This window comes from Phyllobates terribilis, unplaced genomic scaffold (assembly GCF_046119375.1).
Source record: "Phyllobates terribilis strain yellow unplaced genomic scaffold, ASM4611937v1 Scaffold_285__1_contigs__length_2463970, whole genome shotgun sequence".
NCBI lineage: Eukaryota > Metazoa > Chordata > Amphibia > Anura > Dendrobatidae > Phyllobates > Phyllobates terribilis.
In genome coordinates, this window is record NW_027363045.1 from 2,302,842 (window position 1) to 2,325,427 (window position 22,586).

Sequence of the window (22,586 nt, forward strand, 5' to 3'; positions counted from 1 at the left end):
TGGAGATCTTTTTGAAAGACTACCAGGAAGTTACAGACTCACATAAGTGAGGCCGGCCGATCCCACCACAATGAAACTATCATAGAGAGGGAATTTGTAAAAAAAAGAAAGAATATAAAAACATGTAACATCCCCAACAACAACGTATGTATGAAGGGAGAAATCCAACACTAAACTGGAGTAGCACTCATTTATGGTTGACCATTTGGAGCGAACAAGCTGGAACCCCGAACACGAACCGGAATTCGAAATGCCGAACAAATTCGCCCAATACTATTTATGATGTGGAGTGAATCCATGAAACCAGGGCTCGAGCCATGCCACCACATCTCCTGCAGGCGTGAATAAATGTATATTACAGCCATCAGCCACGCACCGCTTAGAGATATATCATGGCACAAGTGTAATGATTTTTATGTAGTTTATCACAATCCTGTTTGAAGTTAGTTGGTTTTAAAAGAAATTGAAAACTCAGGATAAAGGGAAACTCCGCTGTTATTGTACAGAAATTCACACTCAGCCCTCACTGCACATTTAATGTTGTCGATCATAAAAGTGAAGTTCAGTCATAAAGACTGGACCTGGTCTTGTAGGGACCATATGAGCACATTCAGCAGCACAGAAGGGAGAGAAGGTAGATTCATCCAATAAGATATCAGGGTTCTAGGAAGCCAACAGCATCATTACCCTCCGCTTTCTCTTACAGACCCATCATAATATTTTTCTTCAAGTGATTTTCTAACTTGTCAGCACATTCTACGTACGCTGTCATTTGGCTTTATAGTTTACAGATCTGGGCAGGTAACGGTCAGTGTCTCCTAATCCCAGGGGGAGGTGGATCCTCCAGGTTGTAAGTTCTATAGAAAAGGGCTTTCACAATTACACAAAGTAATTTGAATATTTTCGGACGGAGGAGAATTTTGTGGTCTAGCGGCAAAATGGTGATCACACGATTGTGATATGGCCGGACCACACCACTGATAAAGAAGCCACAGCCGTTGTATGAGAAGAATGTGTAACTTCTCTGTATTTAGTGGTTACTACTCACCTGGGTAGTCATATGTAGGAATCTCCTCTTTACACCGCTCATCACCCCTCACATATGTCTCTGTAGTATTAATATGGGTCAGATCTTCACCCTGAAACAAATATTATAAAAGTCACAGACAGATGGAGAAGTCACAAGTTTGATCGGCTCTAATCCTGTTATCTCCACCGTTCTCATAACACAAATATAAAACATAATAATGGTGGATAAAACAAAACTGAAGACATGACCTTTACAGCCGTTTACACATCATAGGGGAAATCTCATGACACCTTCTCTCCATCTACCTGATGATCCTGAGGAACATTGGGATCTTCTTGTTTACAGTCCTGTGGAAGAAGAGGACGGGGACATCTCTCTGGTGTTGTCCTCGTACTGGATAGATCTGGAGGAAACACATACAGGGACTGAATTCATTCTTTACTTACAGATAATTATAGGCCGTGTGTATTTAGTCCTGTCTATTACCTGGTGATGTGAGGGACTGGGGAACATCCATCATGATGTCCCTGTACAGATCTTTGTGTCCTTCTAAATACTCCCACTCCTCCATTGAGAAATAGATGGCGACATCCTGACACCTTACAGGAACCTGACACATACAATGATACCGTCATGCACCTAATCACTCCATAGCGTTACTGTATAATGTCCCATGATTCACCTCTCCAGTCAGCAGCTCAATCATCTTGTAGGTGAGTTCTAGGATCTTCTGGTCATTGATGTCCTCATGTATCAGGGGGTGAGGTGGAGGTCCTGAGATTGGGCTCAGGGGTCTTCCCCATTCCTCAGACACAGGGTCCTGACAGCGCTCACTAGAGGTCTTCTTCACAACTGTGTAATCCTAGTTATGGAGAGACACATTATTAAATCTCACTACAGACATTTTCAGAGTCCTCACCTCTCCAGTTCTGTCCATCTGTTATTACCATAGATTAGAATGATGTAATGTGATGTCATCAGAATCTCTCACCTCTCCAGTAATCCGGAAGAGGATCTCTAGGGTGAGGTGTAATATCCTCTCCACCATCTTGTCCATCATTTTCCTGGATAAATCAGGAAAATTTTCTTATATAGACGATCTTCACTGAGAGGATCCGGTATTTTAGAGATCTGAATGAGAAAAAGATAAGCTGATGGATAAGACCATTTTTCTGCAAACGATGATGCGGAATCCAAAATGTACCATGAGTACCCTTTATCCCTTAATCTGGTGTTCAGGTCTATTGCCTGTATATTAAAATCTGTGACATTCGATCAGTACCTTCTTAACTGTAAAAATTGGCCCTTGGGTTTTCCTCTTTTTATGGGGATGGTGGTGGTTATCCCACTTCAATAGTTTATTAGTGCTTGAAGGTTTATGGGAGATGAGTGTCCCTAGAGTCCCATTACAATACTTCTTGATCAGTACATACAGGGAAAGCAACTGGTAATAATTGGTGTTGGTCTGCTCCTTTAAACAAAATGTACTTTTCAGGTTATCCCCCCAGTACCCTCACTTTTCTTCCCTTCTTTTGAGGCCTACACAGACAGACTCTACCGGCCCTTCTCCCTGCGAGTGGCAGTTGTGTATCGCCCTCTGGGCCCCTCCCATCAGTTTGTGGATCACTTTGCCACTTGGCTTCCAAACTTTCTATCCTATGACATCCCCACCCTCATCATGGGAGACTTTAACATCCCAATTGGTGATTCTCTCTCCCCATCTGCCACTCATATTTTATCGCTAACTTGCTCCTTCGGCTTTTCACAGCTTACTAATTCTCCTACACATAAAGATGGAAATATTCTTTGACCTGATCTTCGCCCAGCTCTGTTCAATGCATGACTTTACTACCTCTCCTCTTCCGCGCTCTGATCACAACCTTCTTTCATTCTCTGTCAAGAACTGTCACCCTGCTCAAGACACCCCCACTTTCCACACTTACAGAAATATACATGCCATTAACACCCAGAAATTTATGAAAACGTTGCAATCATCATTGGCCCCAATCTCCTCCATCTCATGCCCTGACTCTGCACTGAAGCATTATAACGAAACATTGCAATGCGCCCTGGATGAAGCTGCACCTCCTACACAGAGAACAACTCGGCACAGATGGCGACAACCCTGGAACACGTTGCAAACACGTTTTCTTCAGCGGTGCGCCAGGTGTGCTGAACGGCTGTGGACAAAATCTAATCTGGCCGAAGATTTCCTCCATTATAAATTTATGCTTAAAACTTATAACTCCGCCCTTCACTTCTCCAAACAAACCTACTTTAACAACCTCATCATCTCATGTTCCAATAATCCTAAACACCTGTTTGACACTTTTCACTCTCTCCTTAATCAAACAGCACAGGCCCCAACCACCAACCTCAGCACTGACGATCTGGACAATTATTTCAAAGAAAAAATTGACCATATCCGATAGGAAATTTTCTCTCAATCCCCAAATGTTATGCATGCTCCTCCCTCCCACACTGCATCTTGCTCATTTTCTGACTTCGAACCAGTCACGGAAGAAGAAGTGAAAAGGCTAGTTTCTTCCTCTCGCTCTACCACCTGCACCAGTGACCCTATTCCCTCACATCTCCTTCAGTCCCTTTCTCCAGCTGTCACCACTCACCTAACTAAAATATTCAACCTCTACCTCTCATCTTGTATTTTTCCCTCCATTTTTAAAGACACCAGCATACATCCATTACTTAAAAAAAATCCCTCGACCAGAACTGTGCTGTTAACTACAGACCTGTTTCCAATCTTCCCTTTATCTCTAAACACCTGGAACGACTGATCCACTCCTGTCTAATCCGCTATCTCTCAGATAACTCCCTTCTTGACCCTTTACAATCTGGTTTCCGCTCTTTACATTCTACTGAACTGCACTCACTAAAGTTTCTAATGATCTACTAACAGACAAATCTAATGGTCACTACTCCCTGCTGATTCTCCTGGATCTCTCTGCAGCATTTGACACTGTGGATCTACCTCTCTGACCGCTCCTTCACTGTGTCTTTTGCTGGCTTTTCTTCTTCTCCCCTTCCCCTTATTGTCAGGGTTCCTCAAGGATCAGTCCTAGACGCTCTTCTTTTCTACTTATATACCGCTCCTATTGGACAAACAATCAGCAGATTCGGTTTTTAGTACCATCTCTATGCTGCTGACACCCAATTATACACCTCTTCTCCGGACATCACCCCTGCATTATTACAAAATACCAGTGATTGTCTTTCCGCTGTCTCTAACACTATGCCCTCCCTCTATCTAAAATTGAATCTGTCAAAAACTGAACTACTCCTATTTCCTCCCTCCACTAACCTACCTGTACCCAATATTGCCATTTCTGTTTGTGGCTCCATCATTACTCGCCAGCAACATGCCCGCTGTCTTGGGGTCATACTTGATTCAGACCTTTCGTTCACTCCTCACATCAAATCACTTGCTCGCTCGTGTCTTCTACACCTCAAAAACATCTCTAGAATCAGAAATTTTCTTACCTTTGACTCTGTAAAAACTATTACTGTAGCTCTTATTCATTCTCGTCTGGACTATTGCAACTCTTTACTTATCGGTCTCCCTCTTTCTAAACTTTCTCCTCTCCAATCCGTCCTGAACGCAGCAGTCAGGGTCATATTCCTCACCAACCAATACAACGATGTCTCTTCCCTGTGCCAGTCATTGCACTGATTGCCCATCCAATACAGAGTTCATTATAAACTTATTGCTCTTACCCAGAAACCTATCCACGATTCAGCACCACTCTACATCTCCTCCCTCGTCTCAGTCTTGCACCCTACCAGTGCCCTCCGTTCTGCTAATGACTTAAAACTAAAATCCTCCATAATCCGATTCTCCCACTCCCGTCTCCAAGATTTCTTGCATGCTGCACCAATTCTTTGGAATTCACTACCCAGGAATATTTGATTAATTCCCAATACCCACAGTTTTAAGCGTACCATAAAAACCCATTTCTTTAGACTAGCCTATCACCTCAACATACTTATCTAACTGTCCCAGTTTTGGCCCATATTAAAATTTTCTTCAAACTCCTGCTCATACCATCCATGCACTGAATAGCCTCTGTCTGTACTGTACACATACTGGCTGGCGACCAGTTAATGTAGTGTTATGTACTTACCCTATTTAGTATATTAAGGCGGTATTACACAATATATGTACATTTTACCTTTTGTGTCTCCCCTATTTCCTTATAGACTGTAAGCTTGTGAGCAGGGCCCTCACTCCTTTTAATATCTGAGTTATGCTTATTCTGTAAAGTCTGTATTGTCCGTATAAGTCCTCCCTAAAATTGTAAAGTGCTGTGGAATATGTTGGCGCTATAAAAATAAAAATTATTATAATTAAATTCAGATGTAAATCTAAGGCCCACTCTATTGATGTTAAGTTCCCCGACAAATGAAAAAGATTGTTCACACGTCCCTGACCAGGTGATAAAAATGTAGTAAATATATCTGTACCATACCCCGATATATGGATGCCACCACTTATCATCATCCCTGAATATTGTGGATTCCTCCCACCAGCACAGGAAAAGGTTAACATATGAGGGGGCACAGGGGCTCTCCATTGCAGTACCCCTGAGCTGGTGGAAGTACTTCCTGTCAATAAGAAAGAAGTTATGAGTAAGAGTGAATTTTAGAAGATCCTCCATGAAGTCATTATGTCTGCTACACTCTATTGATCTCGATTTCAAGAAATGTCTTACTCCTCTGATATCATCCTCATGCGGTATATTACTGTACAAAGCCTCAATATCTAGTAAGGCCTGCTCCCCTACATGCCTGTATATATGCTCGAGGGTATACATGGAGGGGAGCAGGGAAAGGGAAAACCAACTCCAGAGGGATTATTCCAACTGCAGGACCTCAGGCGATACTGGGGGAACATTATACTGTGGAGGGCATCATACATACTGCATAAGGGACATAATGGGGGCATTACACTGTGGGGGGCATCATACATACTGCATAAGGGGCATAATGGGGGCATTACACTGTGTGGGGGCATCATACATCCTGCATAAGGGGCATAATGGGGGCATTACACTGTGGGGCCAGTAAAGGGGCCCTGTACTATGAGAACAATACGTTTCCTCCCTTCCTGTCTCCATAGTTGGGTCGTATGTATCTATTACAGGAAACAGAACAAAAACCTTATGATTCTTATAAAGGGGCAACACAAGACCCCAAAAGAGTCTCCGTGCTGAAGGGGTTAATGCCCCCTGCGCCCAGTAATGGGGTCTCCACATACCTCCACCTGCAGAGCCGCCACCACATATATGGCTGCTCTGTGCGCACAGGAGCTGTGATGAGGTCACAGGAGGGGAGGAGTCAGGGGTCACATGATCAGGGGCCTCAGTGGATGCAGGACTCTGCTGTGCTGGTTGTCATGGTGCTGGATGAGCTGAAGTTTATGTGTGGGGTCAGGAGGGGTTTACAGTGTGGATGTAGCAGAGCCGCGTGTGTACGAGGTGTACGGAGCGGAGCCGCGGGTGTACGAGGTGTACGGAGCAGAGCCGTGTGTGTACGAGGTGTACGGAGTGGAGGCATGTGTGTACAGAGCGGAGGCGTGTGTATGGAACGGATCCGTGTGTGTACGAGTTGTACGGAGTGGAGGCGTGTGTATGGAGCGGAGCCGCGTGTGTACGAGGTGTACGGAGCGGAGCCGTGTGTGTACGAGGTGTACGGAGTGGAGCCGCATGTGTACGAGGTGTACGGAGCAGAGCCGTGTGTGTACGAGATGTACGGAGTGGAGCTGCGTGTGTACGAGGTGTACGGAGCAGAGCCGCGTGTGTACGAGGTGCACGGAGCGGAGCCGCGTGTGTACGAGGTGCACGGAGCGGAGCCGTGTGTGTACGAGGTGTACGGAGTGGAGCTGTGTGTATAAGAGGTTTTACCCTCATATCTTTACCATTTGGCGGTGTGACAATAATATTACATTTGTTCACCCACCATGCCGGCAGGTCCTATATTAGGCAGCTCCACCCACCGCTCTCTGCTGAATGTTGGTTCCTGGGCAGTTCACTCTGCTAGTGTCCAGTTTGTTGCTCCTGTTATACCTCGCACTCATGTCTCTGAATCTTCCACCAGCTGCTGCGGTCCTGGGGACTACCCTGTAGTACCTGGTGTCTACCAGCAGCCCATCCTATCCTCTCCACAAGAGGCTCTAGTGAAGACCTGGTAGACACCTAGTTATGCCCCTCCAGGGTAAGCCCGGCCCGTGGCCCTGTGGGTCCACATCCACCAGCGTTACACCAAGTAACCGTGTATACAATTACGGTGGCACAGCCTAATCATAGGTATAGGGGAACCTCCGCAGATGGCCACGCTGTTACTGAAAATCCCTATACAAAGATTAAGGCCACATTCACATGTTCAGTATTTGGTCAGTATTTTACAACAAAATTTGTAAGCCAAAACCTATTCTTTATAGTTCATCTCTCTTTGCAAATCCCTTCACTGGCTCCCAATTGCTCAGCGTATCCAGTTCAAACTACTAACACTGACCTACAAAGCCATCTATAACCTTTCTCCTCTGTTCATCTCTGAACTAATCTCCCAATATATTCCCTCAAGTAATCTCCGGTCCTCCCAAGACCTCCTTTTCTCCTCCACACTTATTCGTTCCTCACCCAATCGCCTCCAAGACTTCTCCCGAATATCCCCCATCTTCTTGAATTCTATGCCTCAACATGTCTGATTATCTGCCACATTCGGATCCTTCAGGCGGAACCTGAAAACCCATTTCTTCAAGACAGCCTACAACCTGCAATGACCACGCTGCCGCCTCACCACCACCAGAGCTGCTACAACCCCCCAACCTACTGTCTCCTTCCCCACCATCCTATAAATGTAAGCCCGCAAGGGCAGGGTCCTCTTCCCTCTGTACCAGTCTATCATTGTTAGTTTGTTTACTGTAAGTGATATCTGTATTTTGTGTGTAACCCTTTCTCATGCACCTTGGAATCAATGGCGCTATATAAATTAATAATATTTCAGTCGGATTTTCCTGGATATTTAAGACCATTTAAGTGGACCCGTATATACATTAATCTACTTATCCCTCTTATTCTATTGTTTTTTATGCATATAAGAATTGTTCTTGGGTACACACTTAATATATGTTTGCATGTGTAACTTTAGGTACATATCTAATATATAAAGCTGAATGTGTGTGTGTATTGTAAGGCAGCGCTAGTCATCATAATGGGGGTTACTCGCTTCGCTGCGTCAATCAATGCACACGTGCAATGTCTTTACGTTTTTCTCACAAAGCTGCAGTTTATTACTTCATAAGCCACAGTTCACCGGGTCCAACTCCGTGGCACGCCGACACACATATCTACAAATATTCATGAGCCAAGTGGCACACAGGCCCACTTGCTCCAGGTTACAGCCTACGGCAAGGTAATAAATTATCAATGTCCATATCAACGTCCATGTAACAAAGTGTATTACCTTTGCCGGGTTTTGGCTGCTACAGTCCGTTTATTCCGCCACCACTGTGGCTTTGCGGCTTTCCCAGGTGGGGGTCTCTAGCCGTCTTCCCCTCGTAGGCTACTGGTATGTCTTCCACACTTGACATCCAGCCTGCGCCTTTCAGGGTTCTTCACCAAGCCGGCTCTCCCTCAAAGGCCACTGACATCCACGCACAGGAGCCAGGCTCGGCCTTTCAAGCTGCCAGGCTTCACTCTCGGCCTCACTAGGCCTCTCACAAACGGTGTCCCACACACACGGAGCACAGGCCTCACGCCTCACACCGAACACATCTGTCTCAAATTACCAGGGTTTATATATCCTGTACACACACACACACATACTGACAGGACCTTGCTGATGTCACAGTCATGTGATCAGTCAGCTGTGTGTATAGGTCCTGTGTGCTGTCCCAGTCATGTGTACAGACCTTTACTGTGCATACAGGACCTGTGTGATGTCACAGTCATGTGACCAGTCAGTTAAAGGTGAAGGTACATGGTCAGGTAAACACATCCTGGACCATATACAGTAATGCTAGCAAGCTGCTGCATTACATATCCCCCCCCCCCTCTGTTCAAACTTGTGGGGTTGAACACATAATATACACAATAACATTATAACCCCCAGCTCACATAGAGACCATGTACTTTACAATTGTGCTACTCAGCCCCTGGAACCTTAGTCAACGACATTAGCCCATTCCTTAGGGACCTACCATTTGTCACTGTCACTGACTTCGTCAGGTCACCTTTCCGGGTCGTAACCTTGTCAGAGCTCCCCCGCTCCCAGCGGTCAGTCATAATCTTGTCAGACCTCCCCCGCTCCCAGCGGTCAGTCATACAGCGGTGTGACTCACATGCCCTGTGTATCTAAGGTCCGGTTCGACTCCGTACTGTCCCGTCCTCTATGGGGTCGTTTGTATGGGCTGCTCAAACCTGTGTTACTGGAGGTCTCACTACCTCTAAACCCACGCCCACTACTCTCAGGACATCTTGAAAGGTCCCTAACTCCAGCTGTAGCTGTTCTGTTATTTAGGGGGCCCTTTTCTCTGTCGGGTCTCACTATTTCTAGACGGCTTCCATCTTCTGCTGCTCAGATGATGCTGTCTATCTACTCGCAGTCTAGCGAGATTCAATTGTTCTACCTCCTGCAGGTAGGTCACTCGGTACTCAATCAGCATGCGTATATATTCTAGGCTTTCTTTTGTTCCTATAGCGGAGAAGGACACCATGCCGTCTTCATCTGGTATCCAGTCCTGATGATCACGTGGACTGCTTACTTTCACCACACCAGACTTCTTGACCATCATCTGCATGGCTCGACCGCTTCTCCCAATGAGCTTTCTCACCAGACCATGAGGCACCCGGATGACCTCTTCACGCATACTGTGAGCTTTCCTCATCAGCTCCAGTTGTCTAACGGCTTGTTCCGTCTTCAACCGGAGAAACCGCTTCGTGCGAATATATCGCCAATGCATATCACTTAGGATCGCCACCCTCTTCACTGTGACTTCGGTCACGGACAGAACCACCAGCTGTTTAGCTTCGGAGGTCAAGTACACCTTACAGGCTCCCACAGCCTTCTTAAACTCTTCATGCACGGACTCACGGGTGCATTCTTCCCTCAAATCCTCGGGTACATCTATGAGGCATTTGTACCAAGACGTTTCGGACTCACCAGTAGTTTCCAGACGATCAACCAGCTCAGGGTTCAGGGACAACTGATTTTCAGCTTCTTCCCCCTGTATGCTTACCCAGAGCTGACTCACAGCTACAAATTCACGAATTTTCATCTTGACCACTTCCACTTCATATTTATCTTCTGTTACTCTGCTCTTAGCTCTCCTCAGGTCCAGCTTCTCATGGTATAAGGGAGTGAGTACAACGTGTTTGCCCTTTTCCTTCTCCAAGGAGGCCTCGCTCACCGAGTGATACTTTGTCAGACGATTTTTGAGCCCGGAAACCTCTTCCTCTAGTTCCGTCACTCGCCTCTCAGCGGCCCGTCTCTGAAGCGCTTCCTGCTTCAATTGCTCTTTTAACAGTAGAGTTCTCTCAGACCTCTCTTGCTTCAAATGGGCCTGAAGCAATTCCTTGAGCTCCCTGATCTCGGCTCTTACTTCCACCGAATCATCCAAGATCGCATCACTCGAGGAGGTATCTGCTTCATACCTCCCCTCACCAGCGGCCAACTCCTGGCCCTGGTCTGTGGCTTCTCCGATGGACTCCTCCATCTTTTCCCGCTCAGCTTCCATCTTGCTGACTGTTTCTTTAGGGCACGTCTCTGCCCTCTGGAGAGTTTCACAGGACATCTGTAGCTCCTTCACCTGAGCTTCCAGACCTAGGGTCTTTCCACGGAGATCATCATTCTCCTCACGGGTCTCTTGCAGAGTGGACTCACCCACTTGGCGCACTTGCTCTGCACCCGCCTTATCCTCCTCTAGTTTTTCTTTTACCTTGAGGAGATCCTCATAATCTCTCTTAAGTTGTTGCAGTTCCATGCCGAACTTTTCTTCACACTCCTTGGAGTCACACAGCTCCTGGTTGAACTGTTCGCGCAATCGTTCTAGGTTTTGTTCACGCCCAGCAACTTCATGCTGCAGCGCCTCTTTGAGGGCAGACAGCTCTAACTGTACCACGGAGAAGTGATCTTTCACCTCGCATAACTCATCTTCACACACCGCTTTGTCAATCTGTAATAGAAAAACCTCCTCCTTGATTTTGCGGCGGTCCTCCTTAATTCCGTAGAACATTTCCTTCCAATGGTTAATTTCCGCGTTGCTTCCCTCCATGTCTCGCTGCCAGTTCCTCATAACCTGGTATATTTTCTGCTGCTCAGACTCCAGGTTCAGCTGGTCTGAGGACACGTTCCCCAGGTTTTCACATAACTGACACTGCGGCCTGATAGGCTCCAGCTCTTGGTCATGACGGGCCGCCTCCCCTTTCAGGGCTGTTGGATCCTGACCCGTCAGTCTCAGTACCGTACCGGAGGTTGCTACTGGCAACGTCATCTCCTCTTCTACCTCTAAAGGAGGATCCACACTTGAAGCATAGGCACACAGTACTATATTCTCTTTATTTTCATTTTCAGGGAGTACTACCGGAGCAACCTTTTTGTGGCCCTTGCGCCGTCGACGACGAAAGGGGGACTCTCTCCCCTCGTCTAGCCCCTCCTGACCGAACTCACTTTTTACTTTCATAGTGTCACCGTCAGCTACGGGGTCTGGGTCACTCCCCATGGTGTTGTGGACTAACAGGTCACCTCCCACTTTGACGTCACCCCCTTCTACTGGAGTTACCCCGTTATCAACGGTCACATTGTCATTTTTAGGAGGTACCAACCCACAACCAGTATGTGTTGTGGGTCTGTCCGGGATTGGCATCTGCACCGTCGCAGCTACAGCCACAAAATTTTGCACAGTCACACGTCTGGACCCCGAGAGTGTCATAGGCTATGTTGTGAGGCGAAATTTTAACTCCGAGCGTTCCAATTCACCAAACAATTTTGCCCCTATCTACATAATGGGGGAAAAGTGAAAGGAAAAGTGTTAGAGGCAAATTGATAGCTGCCACATGTGAACAAGGGAGAATTAAAGAATGAGAGCGATGGCGCCAAAGAGTATATACCGTACAGTTGCTAAGGTGGGGCCCCAACATGGGATACTCATACTCACCACACACGGGGATATGAACACACACACAAAATGCGCCACACACTATGTGCTTGAACACATATACCACCCTCAGCACACACAAAACTCATCTCACAAAGATTTATCAGGCTGCCAATAGCAACCAATCACAGCTCAGCTTCTATTTTGCTACAGTTAATTAATCTGAGCTGCGATTAGTTAATATAGGCAACAAAGGACATTCTCAGTATAGCAAAGCTTGTGTAAGGTAATAAGATGTCAGTTAGGGTGTGTTGGTGGAAAGGCTGATGTCAGTCACATTACTTCTATGTGAGAGGATATAGAAACTGCCAGTTACAGACTATTTTTACCACAATAATGCCTCATAAGAAAAGGAATTTCATGGCACGAATGTCAGCTGATGCGAAAAGAAAAGCTACATTACGGGCCAATGAAAAATGTGAAGACCAAGAAACAAGGCTGACACACATGAGAACAGCAGCTGCTTCCTCAAGAGCCAATGAACTTTCTGAGCAGAGGGAAGCGAGGCTTGCAGATAAGAGAACAAGAGCTGCTACCTCAAGGGCCATTGAACTTTCTGAGGAGAGGGAAGCGAGGCTTGCAGACATGAAAACAAGAGCTGCTTCCTCAAGAGCCAATGAACTTTCTGAGGAGAGGGAAGCGAGGCTTGCAGACATGAAAACAAGAGCTGCTTCCTCAAGGGCCAATGAACTTTCTGAGTAGAGGGAAGCGAGGCTTGCAGACAAGAGAAGAAGAGCTGCTTCCTCGAGAGCCAATGAGTCATCTCAGCAGAGAGAAGGCTGACTTGCCACTAAGAGAATTGCTATTTCTTCCACCAGGGCACAGGAAATGGTTGGAGATTTGAAACATGCTGCCTTATGTTACCAGTCAGACATAAACTATCAGGATAATCCTAAAGTTCAGATAGGAAAAATGGATGTGGTCTGCATGTACTGCAGTGCCCTGAAATGGAAAGATGAACCGCCAGGTTTATGCTGTGCAAATGGCAAGATAAAACTTCCACCTCTCTTGTCACCACTAGATCCCCTAAAGTCTCTGATGACAGGTACCAGTACAATATCAAAGCATTTCTTGGACAACATTAGGAAGTACAACTCCTGCTTCCAAATTACATCATTTGGTGCAACAAAAGAAATGTTTACAACAGGATTTATGCCAACATTTAACCCCTTTACTCCCGAGGGTGGTTTGCACGTTAATGACCAGGCCAATTTTTACAATTCTGACCACTGTCACTTTATGAGGTAATTACTCTGGAACGCTTCAACGGATCCCCCTGATTCTGAGATTGTTTTTTCGTGACATATTGTACTTCATGATTGTGGTAAAATTTCTTCGATATCACTTGCGTTTATTTGTGAAAAAAACGGAAATTTGGCGAAAATTTTGTAATTTTCAAAATTTGAATTTTTATGCCCTTAAATCAGAGAGATATGTCACACAAAATAGTTAATAAATAACATTTCCCACATGTTTACTTTACATCAGCACAATTTTGGAACAAAAAATTTTTCTTGTTAGGGAGCTATAAGGGTTAAAAGTTGACCAGCGATTTCTAATTTTTCCAGCAAAATTTACAAAACCATTTTTTTAGGGACCACATCACATTTGAAGTCACTTTGAGAGGTCTTTATGATAGAAAATACCCAAAAGTGACACCATTCTAAAAACTGCACCCCTCAAGGTGCTCAAAACCACATTCAAGAACTTTATTAACCCTTCAGGTGCTTCACAGGAATTTTTGGCATGTGGAAGAAAAAAATGAACATTTAACTTTTTTCACAAAAATGTTACTTTAGACCCAATTTTTTTTATTTTCGCAGGGGTAACAAGAAAAAATGGACCCCAAAATTTGTTGTGCAATTTCCCCTGGGCATGCAGATACCCCATATGTGGGGAAAAACCACTGTTTGGGCGCACGGCAGGGCTCGGAAGGGAAGGAGCGCCATTTGACTTTTTGATTGTAAAATTTGCTTGAATAATTAGCGCATGCCATGTTGCGTTTGGAGAGCCCCTGTGTGCCTAAACATTGGAGCTCCCCCACAAGTGACCCCATTTTGGAAACTAGACCCCCCAAGGCACCTATCTAGATGCATAGTGAGCACTTGGAATCACCAGGTGCTTCACAAATTAATCTGTAAAAATGAAAAAGTGGGAAAGAAAACACTTTGTGAAGCACCTGGGGGTTCCAAGTGCTCACTATGCATCTAGATAGGTGCCTTGGGGGGTCTAGTTTCCAAAATGGGGTCACTTGTGGGGGAGCTCCAATGTTTAGGCATACATGGGCTCTCCAAACGTGACATGGTGTCCGCTAACAATTTGAGCCGATTTTCCAATTCAATTTGTTAGCGGACACAATGTCGTGTTTGGAGAGCCCCTGTGTGCCTAAACATTGGAGCTCCCCCACAAGTGACACATTTTGGAAACTAGACCCCCCCAAGGCACCTATCTAGATGCATAGTGAGCACTTGGAATCAATCACAAATTGATTCGTAAAAATGAAAAAGTGGAAAAAAAAAACACTTTTTTATTTTTACGGATTATTTTGTGAAGCACCTGGGGGTTCCAAGTGCTCACTATGCATCTAGATAGGTGCCTTGGGGGGTCTAGTTTCCAAAATGGGGTCACTTGAAAGGGATCTTCAATGTTTAGGCTCACAGGGGCTCTCCAAACGAGACATGGTGTCCGCTAACAAATTAAATTGGAAAATCGGCTCAAATTGTTAGCGCACACCATGTTGCGTTTGGAAAGCCCCCTGATGAGGTAGCCATCTTGATTGTAGGTAATGATTTTCAAAGCCGTGACATTGTGCTTCAGAAAAGGAACAATAGTTTGCAACGAGTAGCAGAAACTCACAGGTCCTATGATGCTCTGCAATATCCAATAATCTTTTGGCAGGGATAGGATGGCTATCCCTTTGGAATACCTCAGACAGATCTTACAACAGGCAACCCTTCAGGAAAAAAAGTGTCTGCCATGGACTTCTATGCATATAGGATCATGACAAGATTTGCAGAGGAAAATCACATCTTGAAATGCAAACACCTCTTCCACCAATTTATTGTTGACATGTATGCAAAGATTGAGAGTGAACGTCTTTTATATATCAGACTAAATCAAAAGAAGCTCAGGGCAGAGGAATATATTCACCTTAGAGATGCTGTTGCAAATGATACTGATCGAAAAGAGCTGTCACTGGAAGCCCACGACACATGCATGAATACACACAGGATGCAATGACTTATGTGAGAAAGTATGGCCGTCTAGATCTTTTCATTACCTTTACTTGCAATCCTGCCTGGGAGGAAATTGGAGGGCACCTGTTGCCGGGCCAAAAAACTGTGAATCGCCATGACCTTATTGCTCGGGTTTTCAACCAGAAACTTTAAAAAATGACTAATCTCATCACAAAATCACATTTTTATGGTGAGACGCAGTGCTGGATGTATTCAGTTGAATGGCAAAAAAGAGGCCTTCCTCACGCCCACATCTTGATTTGGCTGAAGCAAAAAATACAGCCTACCGAAATTGATAATATCATCAGTGCCGAATTGCCAGACCCTCAGATTGACCCATTGCTGTTTGACACCATCACAAAAAACATGATCCATGGTCAGTGTGGGAGTCTGAACAAAAATTCTCCCTGTATGATTGATGGCAGGTGTTCAAAGCATTACCCACGATCCCTGGTCCAAGAAACCCAAACAGGACAAGGTGGATATCCAGTCTATCGAAGAAGAAAGCCAGGGGATGGTGGTTTCATAGCAAAGCTCAAAATGCGTGTTGGATCATCACTCCAAGAGATAGAAATTGACAACAGGTGGGTAGTGCCTTACAACCCTTTGCTCTCAAAAATCTTCCAGGCCCACATAAATGTCGAATCTTGCCACTCTGTGAAATCAATCAAGTATATCTGCAAATATGTCCACAAAGGAAGTGATCAAGCAGTTTTTGAACTCCAGAAAAATGGACCTATTATTGATGAAGTGGAGGCATTCCAGATGGGCAGGTGCATAAGCAGCAATGAAGCTGTTTGGAGAATACTAGGATTCTCCATTCATGAGCACTACCCACCAGTTGTGCATCAGAGTGTGCACTTGGAAAATGGACATAGAATTTACTTTAACCCAGCAAACTTGCAGCAGCTCCTAACACCACCTAAGACCACCCTCTTGGCATTTTTTGAGCTGTGTCAACAAGACCCTTTTGCAAAAACAATTCTCTACTGTGATTTACCAAAGTACTACACTTGGAATGCCTCCAGAAAAACACTGGAACGGAGGAAACGGGGGCTTGATATTGAAGGCTATCCAGGGGTGAAAGCAACTGATACTCTTGGTCGCGTCTACACTGTTCATACGTCAAATGCAAATTGCTCCTACCTGCGCATGTTACTTCATGTTGTCAAAGGCCCTACATCATTTTCTGACCTGAAGACCGTCGGAGGCCATGTGTGTGAAACATTCAGGGAAGCTTGCCAAAGAAAAGGACTTTTGGAAAATGATGGACACTGGGACATGACCCTCAGTGAAGCAGCAGCCACACAAACCCCAAAGCGACTAAGACACCTCTTTGCTATTATTCTAACAACCTGTAGCATTTCAAATCCTCTTGAGATTTGGACAAAGTACAAAACTGATCTCAGTGAGGACATCCTCATGCAGATTAGAAGGGAAAATCCTCAGCAACTCATCAACTTCACTGAGGAAATGTTCAATGAAACTTTAATGCTCCTTGAAGATCAGTGCAAAGCAATGTCAGGAAAAGCCTTACAGTTGCTTGGTTTGCCTGCTCCAATAAGAAATCCTGAAGGTATCCAAATGTGTAGGGAGATTTTCCTAGAAACAAACTACAATATTGATGAACTGACAGCATTTGTGTCTCAGAATGAGCCAATATTGGTACCAGATCAAAGGGACGCCTATAACTACATTTTAAGTTTCAGTGAAACCAACAAAGGTGGGATTGTCTTCCTTGATGGTCCAGGTGGAACAGGAAAGACATTTGTAATCAACTTGCTCCTGGCAAAATTTCGACAACAAAAAAAGTGGCATCTTCTGGAATTGCAGCTACGCTTTTAAAAGGTGGTAGGACAGCACATTCGACATTCAAACTACCACTTAACCTGTCTCATAGTGACAGCCCCGTGTGTAATATTGCCAAGGGATCAGGACTGGCCAAATTGCTTAAAAAATGCAGTGCCATCATTTGGGATGAATGCACCATGTCACACAAAAGGGCTCTGGAAGCAGTGGACAGACTGCTGCAAGACCTGCGTAGCAACAAATATATCATGGGAGGAGTAGTTGTTGTTTTGGCAGGTGACTTCCGCCAAACACTACCTGTTATTCCAAGATCAACCCCTGCAGACGAACTGAATGCCTGTCTCAAAGCATCGTACCTTTGGAGAAAAGTAAAGAAAATGTCACTGAACACAAACATGAGGGTCTACATGACAGGCGATGTTTCTGCTGGACTGTTTTCGAGCCAGCTGTTGACTATTGGAGAGGGCAAGGCACCAGTAAACTCAACCACGGGACAGATCACCTTCCCAAGCAACTTTTGTTGCATTGTGACTTCCATTGAGGAGTTGAAAGCTAAGGTTTTTCCAAACATTCAACTCCACTTCAAAAATTCTGGCTGGCTGTGTGAAAGGTCTATTCTAGCTCCCAAAAATAACAGTGTCAACAAGATCAATCTTCAAATTCTAAATCTCCTTCCAGGTGTGTACACAACCTACAAGTCAGTGGATACAGTAATAGACCCTGCTCAAGCATTATTTTATCCAACTGAGTTCCTCAATTCCTTGGAGCCACAAGGATTTCCTCCTCACAACCTCTTTCTAAAACCTGGAGCACCTATTCTGCTATTGAGAAATTTGGATCCACCAAAGCTGTGTAATGGAACAAGACTCTTGATTAAGAGCCTGTTTCCACATGTAATTGAGGCAACCATTTTGACAGGATGTGCCATAGGAGAAGATGTTTTCATTCCAATAATTCCTCTCATTCCATCTGATTTGCCTTTTGATTTTAAACGCCTCCAGTTTCCTGTGCGACTGGCATTTGCTATGTCCATCGACAAGGCTCAGGGACAGTCCTTGAAAGTAGTTGGAATCGATTTACAATCTCCATGCTTTTCTCATGGTCAACTTTATGTGGCCTGTTCAAGAGTTGGAACAGCCAAAAATCTGTTCGTGTTTGCACCTGAAGGAAGAACTAAGAATGTCGTTTATCAAAAGGCTCTCGAATAAGGAGTAGAAGATTACTTCACATTACTTGGCCAATTTAGTTACATCTGTGTAGAATATCTCTGGTGTTGAAATATATGTTGTGAAATGCTTCTATTAGCTTCGTTTTTGCCTTTTAATAATTACATTTCTATCTATTTGTTTTGTGATTTTTGTGTGGAGAATAAATTTTTGTTAACACATTCTATTTTGCTAAAAGCAGTTATTAGCCCGGGCGAAGCCGGGTAGTACAGCTAGTAGTATAAATAAATATAGTCGATGGAGAAGCGAAGAACTAGGATATTCACACATAACGGCATGTGTAACACTCCTAGCCGTATGATCTGAACCATTAGTTCGGTATAAATATATTTGGAAAATGACAATTGATGGGACGTACAAGTCAGTGGAGAACAAGGACCCCCAACTACTAGAGGATGATTAACAGCAGAGAGATGCTCATGTAGAGGCAGTGAGTTATAATGGAGGCTATGGTGGGAAAAATAATTCCACGGTCATCAGAGATCACTAGTGTGAGAGAGCAGTTAGCATACATAAGTGATTTTTATGATCTACTCCAAATAAATCCACAAGTTTTAACCTTTTGTGTTTCACTCAACCCCTTATGGCACAAAACATCTGAAGTTTTACCAGTGATGTGGGAACTCACCCTCCAAGAGGAGCGCCTCCAGGATCCATTTGCCATTTTAGACCCCAACTGCTGGAATTGATCCAGGTAATAAAGTTATGTACATCAGTCCTAGAGTTATCCCAGATGATGAACGGGTCATTGATGTAGAGTTTATAGAAAATATTATTATTCAAATTTGTATCATAATTAAAAATATTCTTAAAAATCTCCATAAATAAATTAGCATAAGTTGGTGCTACTTTTAAGACCATCACTGTACCATGAATCTGATTATATGTTTTTTCTAGGAAAGTAAAATAATTTTTTTCTGGATAAAAGAAAGTCCCATAAAAATGAACTTTTTTTGGAGTGTGGAAATCCTCTCATCAGTGGTGAGAAAATGGTTAAAACAAATGAGTTCCAGGTTGTGGGGAACGTTGGAGTAAAGGGAAGAAATGTCCAAAGTTATAAACACATGAATCATTCCAAAGGATATTCTTCTATTAGTTGTGCGGAGTCTCTAAGAAAAGTGGTCAGGTTTTGGACATGATTTTATCTATGTATGCCGCTGGGTTACTTGTCAGGGATCCTATGCCAAATATGAGGGGGCAACCTGGAGGATCTTTTAGAATCTTTTTGATTTTTGGGTAAGTGATAAAAAAGGGGTGAAAAGGTTGTCATTAGAGAGGATTTTTTTCTCTCCGTTGTTCAAAATTCCGTTAGAAGTGGCAAAATCAGTGAGATTTATATTCAGATGCGGCATCAGAGGCTGATTGTGGTGTAACAGTTTTGTAATAAGATGTCTGACAGAATCTTAATGGCTTCATTGTAGTAGTCTTGGTAGTCTACTTGTAGATTTGGTGCACACAGCACTTTGTAGAGGTCCTGCTACGTGTTACATTCCTGTTATAATTATTTTGGTTGTATTCTGACTGCACTATAGTGGGGGCTGATAGCAAACAAGGAGCAGCACCCGGTGTATATAATTAAAATTGACCACCACCATAATTAGATCATTAGTACGTTCATTATCACAACATACATGTGAATTGAAACCTTAAAAGGTGAGTTACAACCCCTAATAAATCTAACAAATATATGGTCTCAACGAGCAAGCATACGAGAAGGCGGCACAAGGCCATCATTGGACGTTATTTACATTACCACCGCAATGGAATATCACTTTTTGGTGTTTATTAATCAACTATCCCTATAAGGGAATCTATGTAGTTAACCCATCGACATCCATTTGAGCGCAGGTTCACTGGTTTTTATTCATTTCAACTTCACCTGCGACGAGTGGATTTGTTGGATTACCTGCAGCTCAGCTAGAATGGGTGGATAGTCAGGAGCGCCATTGTGGATATTGTTGTTTAAAAGGGTTCATTACAATCAGAGCAGTCAGACTGTGGAACGACCTACCACAAGAGGTAGTAATGACAGACACTATAACAACTTTAAAAAAGGGCTGGATGATTTCCTCAGTATACATAACATTGTGGGTTATAGATCATTTTAAATCAAATATTTTTTATTGTTAAAACTTTTTTTTTGTAACACAACAGTAAAACAAATAAAACAACCCAACCAAAGAAGGGACCCAGTCCCTATTCTATCCCTCCCCCCACAACACATTGCCCTTTAAAACAAAACATTTTGAGTTAAATGTTCCACAGTTCTGTCGGGTTATAGATAATTTAGTGACAAAAAATGTATAATTGGTGGAGAAAGGTTGAACTTGATGGACCTAGGTCTTTCTTCAACCCATGTAACTAACATCCCCATCATTCTGTATGGCGACCTCCACACCAAGACATTCAAAACTGATCTTGGAAATTTACAAATTGGGAATGAAAACCATAATTTCAAAAAATTGCGAGGTTCCAGTGGATTGATTGACGACTGCAAGGCCACGTGCACATGTTGAGCATTTGGTCAGTTTTTTACATCAGTATTTGTAGGCCAAAGTCTGGAGTAGGTGAAAAATTCTGAAGTAGTGCACGTGTTTCTAATATACTTTTTCTTATGACTGTTCCACTCCTTGGGTTGGCTTACAAATATCGAGGTAAAAAACTCACCAAGTACTCAACATGTGCACGTGGCCTTAGAGGCAAACTCAGCAAGAAGTAAGAATGAAGACCAGTCCTCCTGCTGAGCCGCAACAAAACACCTTAAAATTTGTTCCAAAGACTGATTTGTCCTTTCTGTCTGACCGGTTTCAGGGTGGTAGGCAGATGAAAATGATAAGTCAATCCCCAGTTTTTTACAAAAAGCTCTCCAGAATTTGGAAACAAATTGCACTCCCCTATCAGACAATATGTTAAGAGCAATTCCTTGCAATCACACAACATGACAAACAACCTGAGTGTCTCGGCATTAGGTAACACTTACAAAGGAACAAAATGAGCCAGTTTATTGAATCAGCCAACCACCATCCAAATAACCATGTTCCCACTAGAAAGAGGCAAATCCGTGATGAAATTCAAGGACAGATGAGTCCACTGTCTTTCTGGAATTGGCAATTGAGCCAATTTCCCGGCTGGCTGGTTATGATAGACTTTAGCATGTGTACAAACTTCACAAGCGGACACAAAATTTTCAAGATCAGTATTCATAAATGGCCACCAAAAAAACTAGTAATAGGTTTCCACATAGCTGTGACCTCATGATGACCACTCAAGATGGAATAATGCAACTCCTGAAACAGATCCAATATTAGGTACACAGCTATAAATAATTTGACCCCAGAAGTGGTGGAAGGAGCCAACGATTGGACTTTAAGGATCTCAGCTTCTAAATCCGAGGATACCTCAGAAACCACAATATCCTTAGGGATAATAGAGGATGAAGGAGAAACTGAACTAAAACTGTGTGATAGTGCGTCAGCCTTCACATTCTTGGACCCCGGCCTAAAAGTGGTAGAGAAGTTGAATCTAGAGAAAAATAAGGACCCTCTGGCCTGTCTAGAAGTTAGCTGTTTAGCTGATTCAATATACGCTAAATTCTTCTGGTCAGTGACCACAGTGACTTTATGAACTGCCCCTCCAGAAAATGTCTCCATTCCTTAAAGGCTAATTTAGCAGAGAGTAACTCACAATTCCCAACAGCACATGAAAATGTTCTCGAGAAAAAAGCAAATAGCCGCAAATTAGTCAGAGTTTGGCAACACCTGAGATAAAATAGCCCCTACCCCGTCCTCCGAATCATCCACCTCCACAATGAATGGTTCTTGGAGATCGGGTTGGATTAGAACAAGAGCAGACATAAAACACTCTTTCAATTGCCCCAATAGCATCCGGTAGCAAAACCTTGAGATCTGCCCTGTACGTGTGAGGTTAGTAAGAGGTTCAGCAATCTGAGAAAAAACCCTAATGAATTTCCTATAATAGTTGGTGAATCCTACAAAATGTTGCAACACTTTCAGGTCACTAGGTTGGACCCAATCTATTATGGCTTTCACCTTCCTAGGATCCATCGTAAACCCATCAGCCAATAAAATGACCCGGGAATGAAACTTCCTGAACAG

At 43.9% G+C, this 22,586-nt stretch overlaps 1 protein-coding gene across 1 annotated transcript in view; it reads right to left on the minus strand.

Moving 5' to 3' along the window:
- Positions 1–6,332, minus strand: part of LOC141220370 (uncharacterized) — a 135,066-nt gene extending 128,734 nt beyond the window's left edge. The window contains exon 1 of the mRNA XM_073666297.1: positions 6,303–6,332. The gene's annotated coding sequence lies outside the window, so the exon portion shown is untranslated. The remainder of the gene's footprint in view (positions 1–6,302) is intronic.
- Positions 6,333–22,586: the final 16,254 nt, after the last annotated feature.